Genomic DNA, 15,690 nt, shown 5'->3' on the forward strand with positions numbered 1-15,690 from the left:
CAAACAGAACCTAATGAATCCTTACACCCGACGTGTTTTAAGTCTCTAAAGCGCTCACAGATCTGTCTGTCTCCGTACACCCGCCTCCCTCTCTCCACCCCCCTGCACAGCCCTCATCTCCGGCGCACCACTCGGGTAGGGCCTACCCGCCCCTGCCCCAGATACCCTGGCAGTGAGCTCCCCGACTCCCCCCACATGGGGCTCCCCTGAGATCAGAGCTGGGCAGGAAGTCTGGAAACCCAAAAGGTTCAACTAGGAGACCCAGGTTCAAATCCCTGCTCTGCCGGACGTGGAGCAAGAGACCTGGCTTCCAGCCTAGCTCAGGGCTGTGCAGCTGGGTCTCCCTCCTCTCGGGGCCTGAGGGCCACTGAATGCTTCATACCCAGTGGAACCGCTGGGGCAGGACAGATTCTGACTGTGCAGCCAGAGGCGGGAAGAGACTGGTTCAAATCCCTTTGCTAAATCAGCTGAGACTCGAACCAGCCAGCCCTGCCTGACATCACAGGGGATTTTTTGGGGGGGGCAGAGGAATTGGAATGGGGGGGCAGAGGAATTGGAACTTAAGCAATTTTTAAGTGAGGAGAAACCTCTCCCTACGGTTCAGCGGCCTAAGGGGGGTGATTGACAGCACAGAGAGGGGGCCTCTCTCTATTCTGGGCACAGGCACAGAACAGGAGGGGGTAAAGGCACCCACCCACCCACCCACACACCCTTTTCAGTCCCCCCGGCTCACCCAGCCTTCTCCACAGAGGCTGCCGGTGACAGGGGCTAATTAATGCTAATTGCACCTGAATATCCCCACTGATGGGGAGGGGCCATTAAAAATGATTCACATTCAGACCCAGCGAGCTCCATCACCCACCTCCCCCCACGCTTCCTTTCCAACGCTGGCTCCTGCCAATGGGCAGCCTCGCCCCCCACTGTGACTGTCAATCCTTGATGGGGTGGGGGTGGGGCTGGGGTAGCTCTAATCCCGCCCTGCCCTTGTATGAGCAGTACCAGTGTCCGCCCCACACACCCGCACGGTCACTGGGGGAACCACCCGGGCAGGGGCCTAGCAATCGCCGAGGCCCTGTTATTAGCAGATCCAGGGACAGACTGAGGCCTTTTGTATTCCCAGTAATAACGACACACTCTGCAGTCACGGAATACCACCACCCAGCGATCGTTAGCCCCGTGTTACAGATGGGGAAACCGAGGCACAGAGAGGGGAAGCGACTAGCCCTGGGTTCACTGCAATGGCCCCAGCACCAGCCAAGGCTCGGAGGGCGTTTCACAAAGGCGCAGCGGGCCGTCCCCAATGTACCGATAGAGAAACCGAGGCAGAGAGCTCAAAGCCAACATCTGCAAATCTTGGGGGTGGCGGGGTGCTAAAAATCAGCCCCCTTAAATTCACAGTTAGAGGCCTCAAAAACAGCCGGCTGCTTAGGCACACGTGTGGCCTGATTCCCGTTGCCGCGTGGCCAAAGGAAACCATGGCGAGGGCAGGTGAGACATCACGGGTCGGGGGGCGACACCCCACTTGCCCCTTCTCGGCCTCCAATGTCAGCTGCAGCACCCCCCAGGGATCGGAGCTGCTGAGCCCAGACCTGGTAGTAGGAATCGGGAGCTCGCGGACCCCCTGGTATCCCCCTCGACAAATGCTGCCACCTGCCAACTCCCTCTCCAGCCCTGGGGTCCTGCAGAAGCAGAAGCACCCACTCCCACCTCCGGCTGCCCCCCCCAGCCCCGTTGGACGTGGTGACCCCTTTCCCTGTGTGCCTAGTGCATCTCATTTGTATCTAGGGTGTCCTAGCTGGGGCAGAACGTGGCTCGCTGGGAACATGCCACCCCAGTGCCGGGATCTCTGCACTACCTCTCCACTGAGCCTAAAGGCCAGCTGAGCCCCTCGTGACTGTGAAATCTGACAGTGCGGCCTAGTGGCCAGAGCTCCGGACCAGGACTGAAGAGATCTGGGCTCTGCCATTGGCCTGCGGGATGACTTTGGGCAAGTCATTTTCGTGCCTCGGTTTCCCCAGCTGCCAAATGGGGCTACGGATCCTGGCTTCCTTTGCACAGCACTTGGAGAGCTACTGATGACAAGTTAATTATTATTTTGAATTATCACCATGTTCCCATTTCATCTGGATGCTGAAACGTTCAGCCAACAGCTGGTGGGGGGAAGAAGAGCCCAAGTGAGAGCCAGAGCTGTCCGAGGACCCGGACCTGTGGAACTCTCTGCCACAAGAGATAAGGGACCTCAAGCCTTGGCATGATCAGAGCTGAATACAAAACCCCAGCTTCCTTCCCGTATGATCCTCACGCACAGCGAGCGCCCACACCCCCCACATTGCGCTTATCTCCTGCAGGTTGGGAAGGAAATGAGAGACTGCTACCACCGTTCGTATTTTTAAAGATTCGGGAGGCTCCCAGAGGAGCCACCATCTTCATTATGTTGCATTTATTGAGAAATCCACCCGTCTTCCCCTCCTGGCTTCCGGCAGTCAGAGATTTAGGGTTGTCCCAAGCATGGGGTGGTGTCCAGGGCCTGGAAAAACTCTCCCGTGGAGAGAGATTGAAAAGATCAGGGTTGCTTCCCTTGGGAGAGGCATTAGTGGGGACACGACAGAAACCTATACAATATTGAGTGGTCCAGAGAAGGGAGATCAGGCGCTTCCATTCTCGTGGCCTTGTGGCACAAGGGCAAGGGGACGCTGGATGAAACTGAAAGGTGGCAAGCCGACAAAAGGAAACACTTTTGCAAGCAGGGTAATGAGCCTGTGGAACTTCCTGCCACACGATGTCAAAAAAAGGCCTGGACATCGACACGGATCCAGAATGGATCGCAAAGCGCTGTGCCATCTTTACTGTATTTCTCCTCACAACACCCCCTGCGAGGTAGGGATATTCATTATCCCCATTTCGCCAAAGGGGGAACCGAGGCACAGAGAGGCTAAGCGCCGGTCATCTTCTTCCTCTGATGCATCTAGTGCTGCGCCTTGGCCTACAGGGACTGATCTCTGCGTTCCTACGGGCTTCATTTCCCACCCCGTGAGTCGCCCCCAAGTGCCCTGGGTTAAGCGGGGACCCAGAAGCCAAGGCCTAACAGGTGGATGAGACAAATGGGCCGGCGAAGAGAAATCCTGGCTCTGTTAGCACAGACCAACTGCGAGCTCGGTTCCTAGCCCCAGCCGGAGAGCATAATCAATGGCTCCATTGCTCCGCCAGATCAGGAGAGAGAGAATAGACGGCTGGAGAGAAAGCCGCCGAATACAGACCCCGATTCTTATTGAAAAGCCCAGTTTTAGCTAGAAACGAACATCCCCTCTGCGGCTGCTTGATTCTGGATGCTTCCTCCCCCACCCCCCTGAGCCTACAAGAATAGATCTATAAAAGGATCCAATCCAATCCGGCTGCCTCTCTGAGTCAGAAGAGCTGACAACAAAATTTCCTAGATTTAAAAATATATATATATATATATATATATAATCTGCATTTGGTTGTTATGGCAACGGAAGCCCTGAAAATGCAGCAAAAACAGCAGGCGTAATTAACCTAAGTGGGGGAAAATCAGCGATCAGGGGAACGGTTAAAAAGCCCCTCAAGAAAGACATCTCGGGGGGAGGGGGGAGCAGGGAAATGAGCGAGTGGGTGTGGCGGAGATGGGGGGAGCAGGAGCCAAAGGCAAAACCAGGCGGCGTAGTGAGGCTGGATCGGGCACGCAGCCTCCGTTGGCTGCACTTGGACCTGCCCCCGGTAGCCACACTGCCCCCGGCTCGCCACGTCCTGCCACGGAGACAAAGCCAGGGCCTGAGATGCTGGACGCAACGTCCCTCTCTCTAGACCTTGGCTTTCGCTGGGCCCAGCTTTCTGCCCAGGGAGGGGGCGGATCCTGGTGTCGATCGGCACCCGCCGTTGGGCCGCGGTGTCGGTCGTGGAGCCGGCCCGCTTGGCGCTAGGTGCTGTACAAACGCAAGCCAAAGAGCCACCCCCTGTCCTGAAAAGCCTGCGTTCGTTGCTTTAACGGCGGCATTGCTGCTCACACCCCCTCCGTCAGCTCTCTCCGGGCCGCAGCATGGCCCTTGCCTGGCACCCGGTCTGGCAGGGTGCAGGGTGAGCTCCGTCTACCCCCTCCACCTGCCCCAGCCTCCTTCCTTTGCCCTGCCAGGCCCCCGCATGGCATTTCCTCCACCAGGCCCGATGGGCTGCAGAAGGACCCTGGCCCGACCCTCTCCGCTGCGCTCTCGAAGGCGGGACAGTTGGCATCAGCTGCCGATGCAGGGTGCAATGCCCCCCTGCCCGGGGCAACAGGCCAGCGGGAGCTCAGGGCACGGGGCCAGTGCTGGAAGTGGGCTGGGAAAAGTGCGCGGAGAGGGGCGGCTCCCGGCTTCTATAGAAATGAAAGTGACGCCACATCTGCCTGGGTCTCTGCCCCCATCAATTCACCCCCCCCATCAATTCGCACCCCCGGCCTGGGGGCGCTGCAGCCAGGTCCCCTCTCCCCCTTCCCAGCAGGTTATTGCAGGGGAGGGGAGGGGGGGGCAGTGGAGGAGCTGCCCCATTGGTTACAGGAGGGGAGGGGGGAAGAGGGGGTGGAGTCACCCTGATCAGCTGGGCTCTTTCTGCTCCCCCTCCCCTCCTGTGAGAACAGGGCTCCTGGCGGGGCCTGGGGAGCTCTGATTGGCTGCTTACACCCCAGGAGGGGGAGCAGTGGGGAAAACAGCCAATCAGAGGGGGTTATCCCCCCCCAGGCAAGGCTGCAATGTGCACCCCCTCCCCCAGAGACCCTGCTCCAGTGGTAGGGATTTTACTTGCTGGGTGTGTGACCTCCTGGGCTCTGTGCTGGGTGGGTGGGTGAGGCCAGGGCCATCTCACAGAGCCTCACCCCCCTGCTTTCCCTGTGGGGGGGAGTGTTAAGGGGCAAACAGCTGATCAGGGCAGCGGCCCAGCCAGGATCAAGCAGAGGACCCTAGGACACACGAGCTCTGTTGCCAACCCCCGAGCTCTGGCCCTGCACAGCTCCCTCCACACGCGGCTTTGCCTGGGAGACCCTGCGCCCCCCTTCTGCCCTCCGCAGAGGGCGCCCCGCACCTCCTGGAGCCGGTGGGGAGCAGAGCGTAATGCAGAGCAGCCTCAGGGTGGCTGTAATTGCCACTGAAACACGGGGAGTGCCAAGGTGGCCCAAAGCCCCATGCCACCTGCCCCTCCTTCCCGCCCCCCCACATCTGAGGTCATATAATCCCATCTGTGACCTCAAAATCGGTTGCCATGGGGAGCGCCGTGATGATGTCACCAGCAGACGCCCTGGGACGCTCTCTGCTGGCCTTTTGGGCTGAATAATCCCCCCAGTTATTTAAGGCAAATCTAAATCTCGATGCCCCCCCACCACGTCCCCGCCTGCACTGCTCTGCTCTCGCCATTGCTCCAGACGCAAACAGCCGCTCCTCACTCAAAGCGGGAGTTATTCTCAGCCACGGCCCCCCTGCGTGGTACCTCTCTGCCACGTTAGCACTGAAACCCCCCTTAGGCCCTTGGGGTACGATTGAGGGAAACCAGCTCCTCTGTGCTTTGCGGTGTGGGGGAGCACTCGCCCCTCTACCAAGTAGGATTGCCAACTTTCCAATGGCACAAAACCCAACACCCTTGCCCCGCCCCCTTCCCTGAGGCCCCGCCCCAGCCCCACCCCTTCTCCAAGGCCCCTCCCCTGCTCACTCCATCCCCCCTCCCTCTGTCACGTGCTCTCCCCCACCCTCACTCACTTTCACAGGGCTGGGGCAGGTGGTTGGGGTGCAGGAGGTGGTGAGGGGTGCGGGCTCTGGGAGGGAGCTTGGGTGCAGGAGGGGGCTCAGGGCTGGGGCAGGAGATTGGGGTGTGGGAGGGGTGCGGGCTCTGGGAGGGAGTTTGGATGTTGGAGGGGGCTCAGGGCTGGGGCAGGAGATTGGGGTGTGGGAGGGGGTGAGGGGTGCTGGCTCTGGGAGGGAGCTTGGGTGCAGGAGGGGGCTCAGGGCTGGGGCAGGAGATTGGGGTGCAGGAGGGGGTGAGGGGTGCGAGCTCTGGGATGGCATTTGGGTGGGGTGGGGGGGCGCAGGGTGCAGGATCTGGCCTGGAGGCTCCCAGTCGGCCGTGCAACAGGGCTAAGGCAGGGTCCCAGCCTGCCCTGGCTCCGCGCTGCTCCCAGAAGTAGCCAGCATGTCCCTGTGACCCCTGGCGGGGGGGCAGGGGCCTCCGCGTACAGCCTGCGCCCACAAGTGCCACCCCCACAGCTCCCATTGGCTGCAGTTCCTGGCCAATGGGAGCTGCGGAGTCAGTGCTGGGGGTGGAGGCAGCGTGCAGAGATGCCTGCCCGCCCCCCGGGGGGCCGCAGGGACATGCCAGCCGCTTCGGGGAGCGGCGAGGGGCCAGGGCGCCTGCCTTCGCCCTGCTGCGCTGCCAGACTTTTAGCGACCTCAAATCTCCCGGTTTGGCTTTAGTAGCCTCCAGGAGATAGAGCCTGATTCGGGGAGCCTCCCGGCGACACCCTAGTGCTGAGGGTCCAGCCGGGGAGCATGGGGGTGTCGCTAACCCAGCCCCCCTGGTCCTGCAGGCTGGACAATATGGCTGCCGGCTGCCCAGGGCCAGGGCTGCCATCTTGGCAGACGCCCAGGCTGCAGCCAGGAACAGCCCGCTCGGGGGTCGTGGGAGCTCTCACAGACCCACGTGGATCAGAAGCACGTCATGTGACACTGGCGCATCTCCCTCGTTTCGCCCACCCCTTGGAGCCACCACGAAAGGCCTGGAGCCAGCTGCTCCAGGGGATCCGGGTCCCTCTGGGCAGGGCTGGTTTGCCAGCGTGGTGGGGAGCCGCCTCCACCCCGGGCGCGGTTCCTTTCCTGCAGAGAGCAGCTGATCCTCGAACTCAGTGCTGTTTGCTGCAGGGGCAGAAGAGGGTTTTCCCCCCCCCTTTGCAAAACGCTGCCTGTGAGTTCAGCCCGGGGGGACGGGGAAGGCGTCACGGCCCTGCGAGCTGAGGCCGCTGTGAAACTCCAGAGCAGGCCTAGCCCCTGGAGGTGCACGGCTGGCCGCTCACACCCCCCCCAGCAGCATTCGTCCACCCCGCCCAGCGTGGGGAACAAACTTGCCCACCTCCCGCTCCCGCCGGGCTGGGCTCATGCAGCAGCTCTCCCTGTTACACACTAGACGTTACCCCATTTTTCGAATGAAAGCACAAAGCCCCGGTCACGCTTGCAACGCGTCCGCGCAGCGACCGCCACGGTGTGAGCCACCTCCCAGCAAATGGGACTGTGACTCCGCCACTCACACCTAGCACCTGGAGCAGCAAGGGGCCCCCGGGAAGTGGTGCCAGCCTGGCACAGGCAGCCTCCTGGCACCTCCTGCCTGAGCCACGAACGTTGGCGAGGAGCCGTTACTACTGCACAGGGCTCTATGGGAGAACGTCCAGTTACCAGCCAGGGGTGCCAGGCATGCAGAGGAGGGGTTGGGGGATAGTGGGCCCTGTGGGGATCCCCTCCCCCTGTGCCCGCCTCTTCCCAGCCCTCCCTGACGCAGCCCCTGCCTGCCTGGCGATGGTGACTCAATCTGACCTTGGAGCCGAGCACAGAGGAGGCTCCAGAACTGACGTGCGGGTGCTGATGGGGGCGGCACTGGAGCTGGCAGCAGCGCATCACCCAGAGCTGCTGCCTGGGCAGGGCTGGGCCTGAAACCCCTTCCCAGCTGCTAAGGCAGCAGGCAGGACCCTGGGGAGGGGGCATCTAGAGGGGAAGCCCAGAGGCACTGATCTCAGCCAGCAGCGTGCGGTGCCAACTCTCATGGGGTTCACCCAGCTGTGACGATGGGACCCCAGTGCCTGTCCCAGGGTGGCACCAGCTGGGTACAAGCTCAGCACGTGCTGGTGTGAGATTACCCAGGATTCTCCATTCATCCCAATGGGTTGTGGGGAGTGAACGGGGGGCAGCTTCATCCACTGTCCCACTGCCACCCCCACTAGCCCCACCAACACCCCATTTCCTCCTTCAGCCCCCCCAACCTCAACACCTCCACTGCTCCCCCACCAAACACCCCCACCGCTAGCCCCACTCCCCCGCATTCGGTCTGCCAGCCCCCACCCCCCATGCCTTGCACTCCGCTAACCCAGCCAGGCAGCAGAGCTGCGGCTCCCCCAGTGGGGGTCCCCCCCCGCCCCGGCAGGGCTATAATAAGCTCAGCCGTAGGCGGCTTTCGGGGAGGCAGGGCCAGTTACACGGGGGAAGCGGAGACAAGACATTGGCTTCCCAGCAGGGTGGTTGCAGCAGAGGGGACCCGCCCGGGCCCACCTGCTTCCTCCCTGCGCTAGTCCCCGGAGAGGAGGGGGCGTCCCTCCTCCCCGCTGCACCCCAGGGGCTGGGGGAGAATGTGGCATGGTGCCCCCAGATGCCCCCAAACCCATCCCCCCATCCCGCTGCCTCCAAGGCCTGGGGAAGAGTGGGGCATGACCCCTCCCACCCTGATTCCACACCCCCCCCCCCGCCCTGTGTCCTGGTGTGACGGGGGGCGGCTATCCCCACCCTGAACCCTCGCCCTACCCAGCTGAAATGCAGGAAGCATGTGTCCCCTCCCCGTGCAAATTGGGGTAAGCCCCCCCTACCAAAGCTGCCTGGCATGGCCCCACTGTGCCAGGGTGCTACAGCCCAGGCTCTGCCTTGGGGGGGGCGGACCAGTGCCCTGGCTCACAGAGGCAGCCTGGCCATGTGTGGTAAAGCGCAGGGTGCCCCCACCCTCCAGGAGACTCTGGGGAGCCAGGAGCAGCCCCCCCACACTCGTGACAGAGCTGCTCGCATCGCCATGGCGACCCACCCACGGCGTGTGCTGCTGCTGCGCTGCCCCCCATTCCCCCCCCCCCCGGCGGGCGGGGGTGGGGTGGGTGGGGGACCCCACCCCCCGTCTCTAGCATGTCCCAGTGCAGCCGGGACTGTGACCCGGGCACCCCGGGGCCGGGCTGCCCATGGAGATGCCTCCTCTCTCCCATGGCACTGGGCATCTGCCAGGCCCGCCACAGCACCACAGTGTCAGAGGCAAGAAGCATCCTCTGCCCGCTCCAGCCCACGGCCGAGCTCGAGGGAACCCTGCCATGGGCGGAGCAGTTGGCGGGGTCATCCGGGGCTCACCGGGGTGCCCGTCCCTTGGGCTGGGTCGAGGCAGTTTCAACCCCTGGCCTGGGGCTCAGGGCCCGGCTCAGCAGAGAGGGGCGGGCCTGGGCCAGGCAGAGCGGGCAGCCACCCTGGCACTTGGAAAGAGCCTGGGACCCGACGGCGCCCACCGCGGGAGACAGGCTCCCTCCGGGGTTGGGTTCCGAGCAGCCTGCAGCCCTCCCGGCTGCCGCCGGGCCTGCTGGCCCAGGCTGAGAGCCCGGGCCCGGGAGAATGCACCCAGGCCGGCACTGCCACCTGGCAGGCAGCTGGGCCTGCGCCTTGCGGGCCTCTCCTGAGTGTGCCTGGCCTGCGGCTCCCTCCGGGGTTGGGGTTCCAGAGCAGCGCCACCTCCTCCCCGCCCGGCCAGCCGGCTGCTGCCAGGAGGCCCGAGCCCGGCCCGAACTGCACCGCACGCACACCCAGCCGGCAGGATCTTCTGGGCTGCAGCCTTGCGGCCTCTCCTGAGAGTTCAGCCCAGCTGGGTTTCCCCATCGCCTCTCCGCCAGGGGGTGGCATGGCCCGGATCTCTCTGGGACACCACCGTTGGGGGGGGGGGGGGGGGCACGCATGCCAGGCTGTCGGCCGCGGGGAAGCAGCGGTGACGGGGAGTCTGGGGGTCTGGGGGATGGGGGGGGGGGCGGACTGGCCCCCGCCTCTGGCCCTGGGCTGGGGTGGGGCGTTGGGGGCAGGGCTAGGGGGGGTCTATATGGGCATATGTACTGGTCCTCTAACTCTCAGTGTGTGTGTGGGGTGTGGTGTGTGTGGGTGTGGGGTTGGTTGGCTAAGAGAATGGGGAAGGATGATGACTGAGGGGAGAGGTCGGCAGGGAGGAGGACATGCTCCAGGTCAGCCTGATTGACAGGGGCCAGTCTAATCAGGGAGTCAAGAGACCGGGGATGGGGAGTTCCCCTCCTCCAGAGCTGGAATTGCCTGGGTCAGTCAGCATGGGGCAGAGCTAAGGAGAGAGCAGGGGCCCACGCTGAGCTGGGGAGAAGGGCCGGGCCAGCCACAGGGCCAGAGAAGCAGCCCAGGGAGCAGGTCAGTGCTGGGAGCAGAGTCACAGAAGCAGCCTGCAGAGCAGACCTGTCCTGAGAGCAGAGCTGCAGCAACCAGAGCCAGAGAGGCCAGAGAAGCAGCCCAGGGAGCTGGAGGCAGAGCAGCAGCCATGCTGAGGCCATTTTCCAGCAGCCTCGCGGCAGCGCAGCCCAGTGGCTAGAGCACGCATGAGCCCTGGGGCGGGGTCTAATCTCAGCTCAGCCACTGACTCCCTGGGTGCCCTTGGTCAAGTCACCGCCCCTCCTACTCCTCGTCTGTGTCGGCTACACACTCCTTGAGGCCGGGGCTGTGTCTGCTCTCACTAGGCCCCAGGGTAATACACAGCAGGATCTCCTCCATCGATGGTCCCGACGGCGAATGCCAAAGAGACGATGGATCATTGAGGGGGCAACTGCTGACACACACACACACCCACACACCCCTCAGGCAGCACCAGCTGCTCCCTGGAACCAGCATGCGAACGGCCATCCAGGGTGAAAACAATGGTCCATCTAGCCCTGTATCTGGCTGCTGATGGTGACCGATGCCGGGTGCTTCGGAGGGAACGAACGGAGCAATCCATCCCCTGTCATCCAGTCCCAGCTCCTGGCCGTCAGAGGCTGGGGCCGCCCAGGGTTGCATCCCTGACCAGCTTGGCTAACAGCCCTTGCTGCAGGTTTTTCTCGCGGCTGGCTGGCGTGGGGGCCTTGCTTTCCCGTTTGGCACGTTTCAGGGAAGCAGAAGACGAATCGAGGCAGCCCACGCGGCGGGGCCCGGGACGCAGCCAGGCAGCCGGCACTGCCGCTCCATCTGGCCAGCCCAGCGCACGTGACTGCGACAGGAAGATGCCCCCAGACGAGCCTGCTGCTCGCTTGCGCTCGGAGCCCCAGTGTGGCCAGTGGGCAGGGCCGGTTCCTCTCCGGGGCCCCTCCTGCATCACCTCTAGGGGGCGGCCTCAGGTACACGCTTCCCTCCGCAGCCCCTGCCCGCAAACCGTGGTCATCCGGACTGTGTCCCCATCACGGGCCTCCTTGTCCGACCAGGGTGGCGAGTGGCACGTCCTAGTGGGGCAGGTGGCTCGAGCGTCTAATCCAGGGATCGGCAACCCTTCAGAAGTGCTGGGCCGAATCTTCATTTATTCACTCTGAGTTAAGGTTTCGGTGCCAGTCATACATTTTAACGTTTTTAGAAGGTCTCTTTCTATAAGTCTATAATATAAAACTAAACTATTGTATGTAAAGTAAATAAGGCTTTTTAAATGTTTAAGAAGCTTCATTTAAAATTAAATTAAAATGCAGAGATCCCCGGATTGGTGGCCAGGACCCAGGCAGTGTGAATGCCGCTGAAAATCAGCTCGCGTGCCGCCTTCGGCACCTGTGCCATAGGTTGCCTACCCCTGGTCTAATCTCTCCCCATTCCGCCTCCCCCTCACCCAGGACCGGGGTGGCGAGATGGCGGGGCCGGAGCTGCTGGCTCAGCAGAGAAAGCCGAGGGCTGAGTGCATGGCATTTCCCCGCTGTGATGCCTGGGAAACGTCCCGGACCTGGCAGGCTGGGCGGAGGGAAACCAAACAAGCCGTGTTGTCTCTCTCCCTTAGTTACCTGCTGGGGTGGCGCCCGGCTGCTGGAATTCACCAGCTGCCCACAGCTGGCCTGAGTCAGCAGCGCCCGAGGGCAGGGGATGGGAACCAGGGCAGCGCCGAGAGAGAAGCGTTCTTCGGCTCCGGCGCGCTCCGGCTTGATTCCCTGTGCCCAGGGCACAGCCACCTGCCTTTCCAGAGGTGCCCAGCTGCACCGCGGCAACCGGACCTCCTCCCCGTTGTCATGACAGCAGCACAGCGGGTTGCTTCGGGGGATCGGGCAGCCATTGTCGAAAGGAAAGGGGTGGGAGAGGCCAGGTCGATGGGGCCAGCAAGCGCCCGGGGCCGGCAGTGGGGAGGGCAGGGGGAGGCACAGGAGGTGCCAGCGCAGGATGGGCAAAGCCGACGTCACGGCAGCTCCACGGGGGCTTGGCTGGCACCGCACCCAGGCCACAGATGCCACCTGGCGAGTGCGGCCTGGTGAGCTCTTGGCTCGGGCGGAAATGCCAGCCTGCGTGTCAGCCACCAGCCGGGCAGACGGCCGGGGGCGGTGCCTTCAAGATGCCCGTGGCAAGGGGCACCGCGCACTGCAAGGCCTGAGCGACAGGGCCTCTGCCCCGGGTCAGGGGGAATCTTGGACTTCATCACCATCATCATCTCACGGAGACCTCCCCCTCGCCAGGCCCGATCCCCCAGCCCCAGCATCCCGGCCCACAACCCCGCTGGAGCAGCAGCCGCCGATGGGGACCAGCCCCTACATTGCTGCACTGCCCCCCTCACCCCATAGCCAGCCCTCTGCTCTCCCCGCAACCAGCACTTCACTAGGCCCCGGCCTGGCCCCGCTCATCCCATAGCCCCTCGCCCCCAACCCCAGCCAGCCCCTTGAATATAGATGCCCCTGATGCAACTGGTTGGCCACAGGGGTGGGTCCCAGCCCTTCACAAACACCCCCTCCCCTCGGTCCCTATAAAGGCACCGCGCTGCGTGTGCCAAACAGCACCGGCGCCCACGTCTCCTTTCTCGCCATGGCAACAGCTCCAGCACCCGGGATCCACCTCTGCGTCAGAGCCAGGCGAACAGGAGCCACCCAAAGAGCCGGGCGCGGGCACCGAACCGGGCTCCGGCACCGGCGAGAGGCAGCCCCGTCCAGGCTCCCCAGCAGGCGGCGGCGGCGGAGAACGAGGCGGTGCCACCGACCGCAGGAGTCAGGTGTCCCGTTGCACAGGAAAACCGCAGCGCTAAACACCAGTGGCGGGGCCGGAAAGGGCCTGGCGAGGGGCCATCCGGTGCTGAGCCCCGGCTGGCTGCTGCCTGTGACCCCAGGCTGTCCCTCCGCACAAGGCCGGGAGCGATGGTGCCCACAGGGGGCTCGGTGCCCACAGGCCCCAACAGCCAAGGCGAGCGCTGGGCACCGTCGTTCTCCGATCGGTCGTCCCTGCCCCCAGCCCAGGCACCGTCCCGCCCAGCCGGGATGTGGCCATGGGACAGCATCAGCCCGGCTCCCCCCAAGCCCAGTGCAACTCCCCTCCACCACCCATCACGGCGCACCCCCCCGCTACAGAATCAGCCCCTCCTCCCCAGCATGGTGCAGCTCCCCCCATATATGGTGCAACTCCCCTCCCCCAGCACGGTGCAGCTCTCCTCCCCCCCAGCATGGTGCACCCCCCCTCTGCTACAGAATCAGCCCAGCCACCCTCACCCCCCCCCCCGCACGGTGCAGCTCCCCTGCCACATACAGTGCAAATCCCCTCCCCACCCCCCACAGTGCAATTCCACCCCCCAGCACAGTGTAACTCCCCCCCACACACAGTGCAAATCCCCTCCCCACCCCACACAGTGCAATTCCACCCCCCAGCACAGTGTAACTCCCCCCACACACAGTGCAAATCCCTCCCACCCCACACAGTGCAACTCCACCCCAGCACAGTGTAACTCCCCACACACAGTGCAAATCCTCCCACCCCACACAGTGCAATTCCCCCCCCCAGCACAGTGCAACTCCCCTCCCCACCCCGCCCAGTGCCCCTCCCCCCCCCAGCACAGTGAAACACACACACCACACACACACACACACACACACACACACGGTGCAACCCGCCTCCCCCCTCAGCACAGTGCACCCCCTCTACTACAGCATCAGCCCAGCCTCTCCCCCCAGCATGGTGCAGCCCCCTCTGCTACAGCCTCAGCTCCCCCCTCCCAGTCCCATACAAGGGGGAGCAGGTGGGCGCCCCAGGAAACTCGGAGGCAAACTCCAGCCGGAAGGCGCACAGGGGCCTGTTACCACAGAAACCTCCCTGCTGCTCGGAGCGCGCGGCTGTCATCGCCGGCTAATGGCTTAATGGGGCGGCACTAATGCTGCCAAGCAAGGAGCCGGCGAGTGGGGCGGGAGGGCAGCCAGCCACGTGGAGGCTGGGCTTCCAAATCCCCAGGGTGGCCAGCCCCTGGCACGACTGGTGTGTGTGCGTGTACACACGTGTGTGCGAGCCTGCGTGCATACAAGTGCGCGTGCACGGATGTGGGCCGGTTAAGAGGTGGGTGGCTGCAGGCAAATGTGTGTGACGTGTGTGGATGCGTGTGGGTGTTTAATCCGAGGGTGCAGCTCTGTGCGTGCGCGTGAACGCAGGTGTGGTTGAACACCGGCGTGTGTCCAGTGTTGTGTGCTTGTCTGCGTTAACCCACGGGGGGCTGCACACGCATTGGAGCGCGTGCCTGCACGGGGGTGTGAGCCAGTGCAGGTGTGACTGCACACAAGCATGTGTGTGCGCACACGCGTGTGCAGAGGGGAGGAGCCACTCCCTGCAGGAAGGAGCTCGGTGCAGAGGCCGGGGCGGAGGAACTTTCCAGCTGTCAGGACCAGCTGTTGCCAATGTGAAAGGAGCGTCTCTGGATGGCCAAGTGTGGGACAGAGCTGGCGACCGGGAGCCCGGGGAAGGAGCTGAGCGTGTCAGCCAGCTGCTGCGGCGCCTGCTTGGGAGACAGCTGGCAAGCTGCTGAGGGTCAGCCGACGGCGCATGCTCTCCCCGGGCATCGGGAAGGGATGCGCCTTTTGCTTGGCGGCTCTGGGGCACAGGGAGCGGGATGCCCCCGGGCTGGCTGGCGTCCCCTGCTGTGCCGGCCATAGAGAAGGAATCCCTGGCCATGGTGTGGGCCCGTACAGAACTGCAGCCAGCGGTGGGCGGCGTTTCACCGTGTACACTGACCAGTCACCCCTCACCTGGCTGCACCACATGAAAGCGGCTAATGCCAAGCTGCTGAGATGGAGCCTGCTCCTCCAGGCAGGGGTGGCTCTAGGAATTGCACCGCCCCAAGCAGGGCGGCACGCTGCAGGGGGCGCTCTGGCGGTCGCCGGTCCCGCGGCTCCGGTGGCCCTCCTGCAGACGTGCCTGCAGAGGGTCCGCCGGTCCCGCGGCTCCGCCTGCGGATGCTCCACCGAAGCCGCGGGACCAGCGGACCCTCCGCAGGCACACCTGCGGGAGGTCCACCGGAGCCGCCTGCCGCCCTCCCGCGGGACGCCGCCCCAAGCATGCGCTTGGCGCGCTGGGGTCTGGAGCTGGCCCTGCCTCCAGGGGTGTGACATGGAGCTGGTCCATGTGAGGGGGAGGCCAATGTTACAGCCCCTGCTTTATCACGGGGCGGGGACCCTGAACTTCCCCAGCTCACTGGCTAAGGGACCCTGCTCAGTTCAGACTCGAAGGGGGGAGAGATGTGATGAAGTGTGTGTGGGGGGGGGGGGGTCTTGCTTTTTCCTTGTTTTTCCAGTAGGATGCATGCAGCAGGGGTGGGACTCAGTTTCCCTGGGTGTTACTGGTTTAACCAGGTGAGGGGAGAGGGAGTTTGTTGGTTCAGAGGACTGGAGAGGGAACTTGGGACCCCGGCCGATGGCCTGGCGGATGGAGACCCCAGCGACTGGTGACCTGACGGCCTGAGGAC

The sequence above is a fragment of the Mauremys reevesii genome, linkage group 25, assembly GCF_016161935.1.
Source record: "Mauremys reevesii isolate NIE-2019 linkage group 25, ASM1616193v1, whole genome shotgun sequence".
NCBI classification, from domain to species: Eukaryota; Metazoa; Chordata; order Testudines; family Geoemydidae; genus Mauremys; species Mauremys reevesii.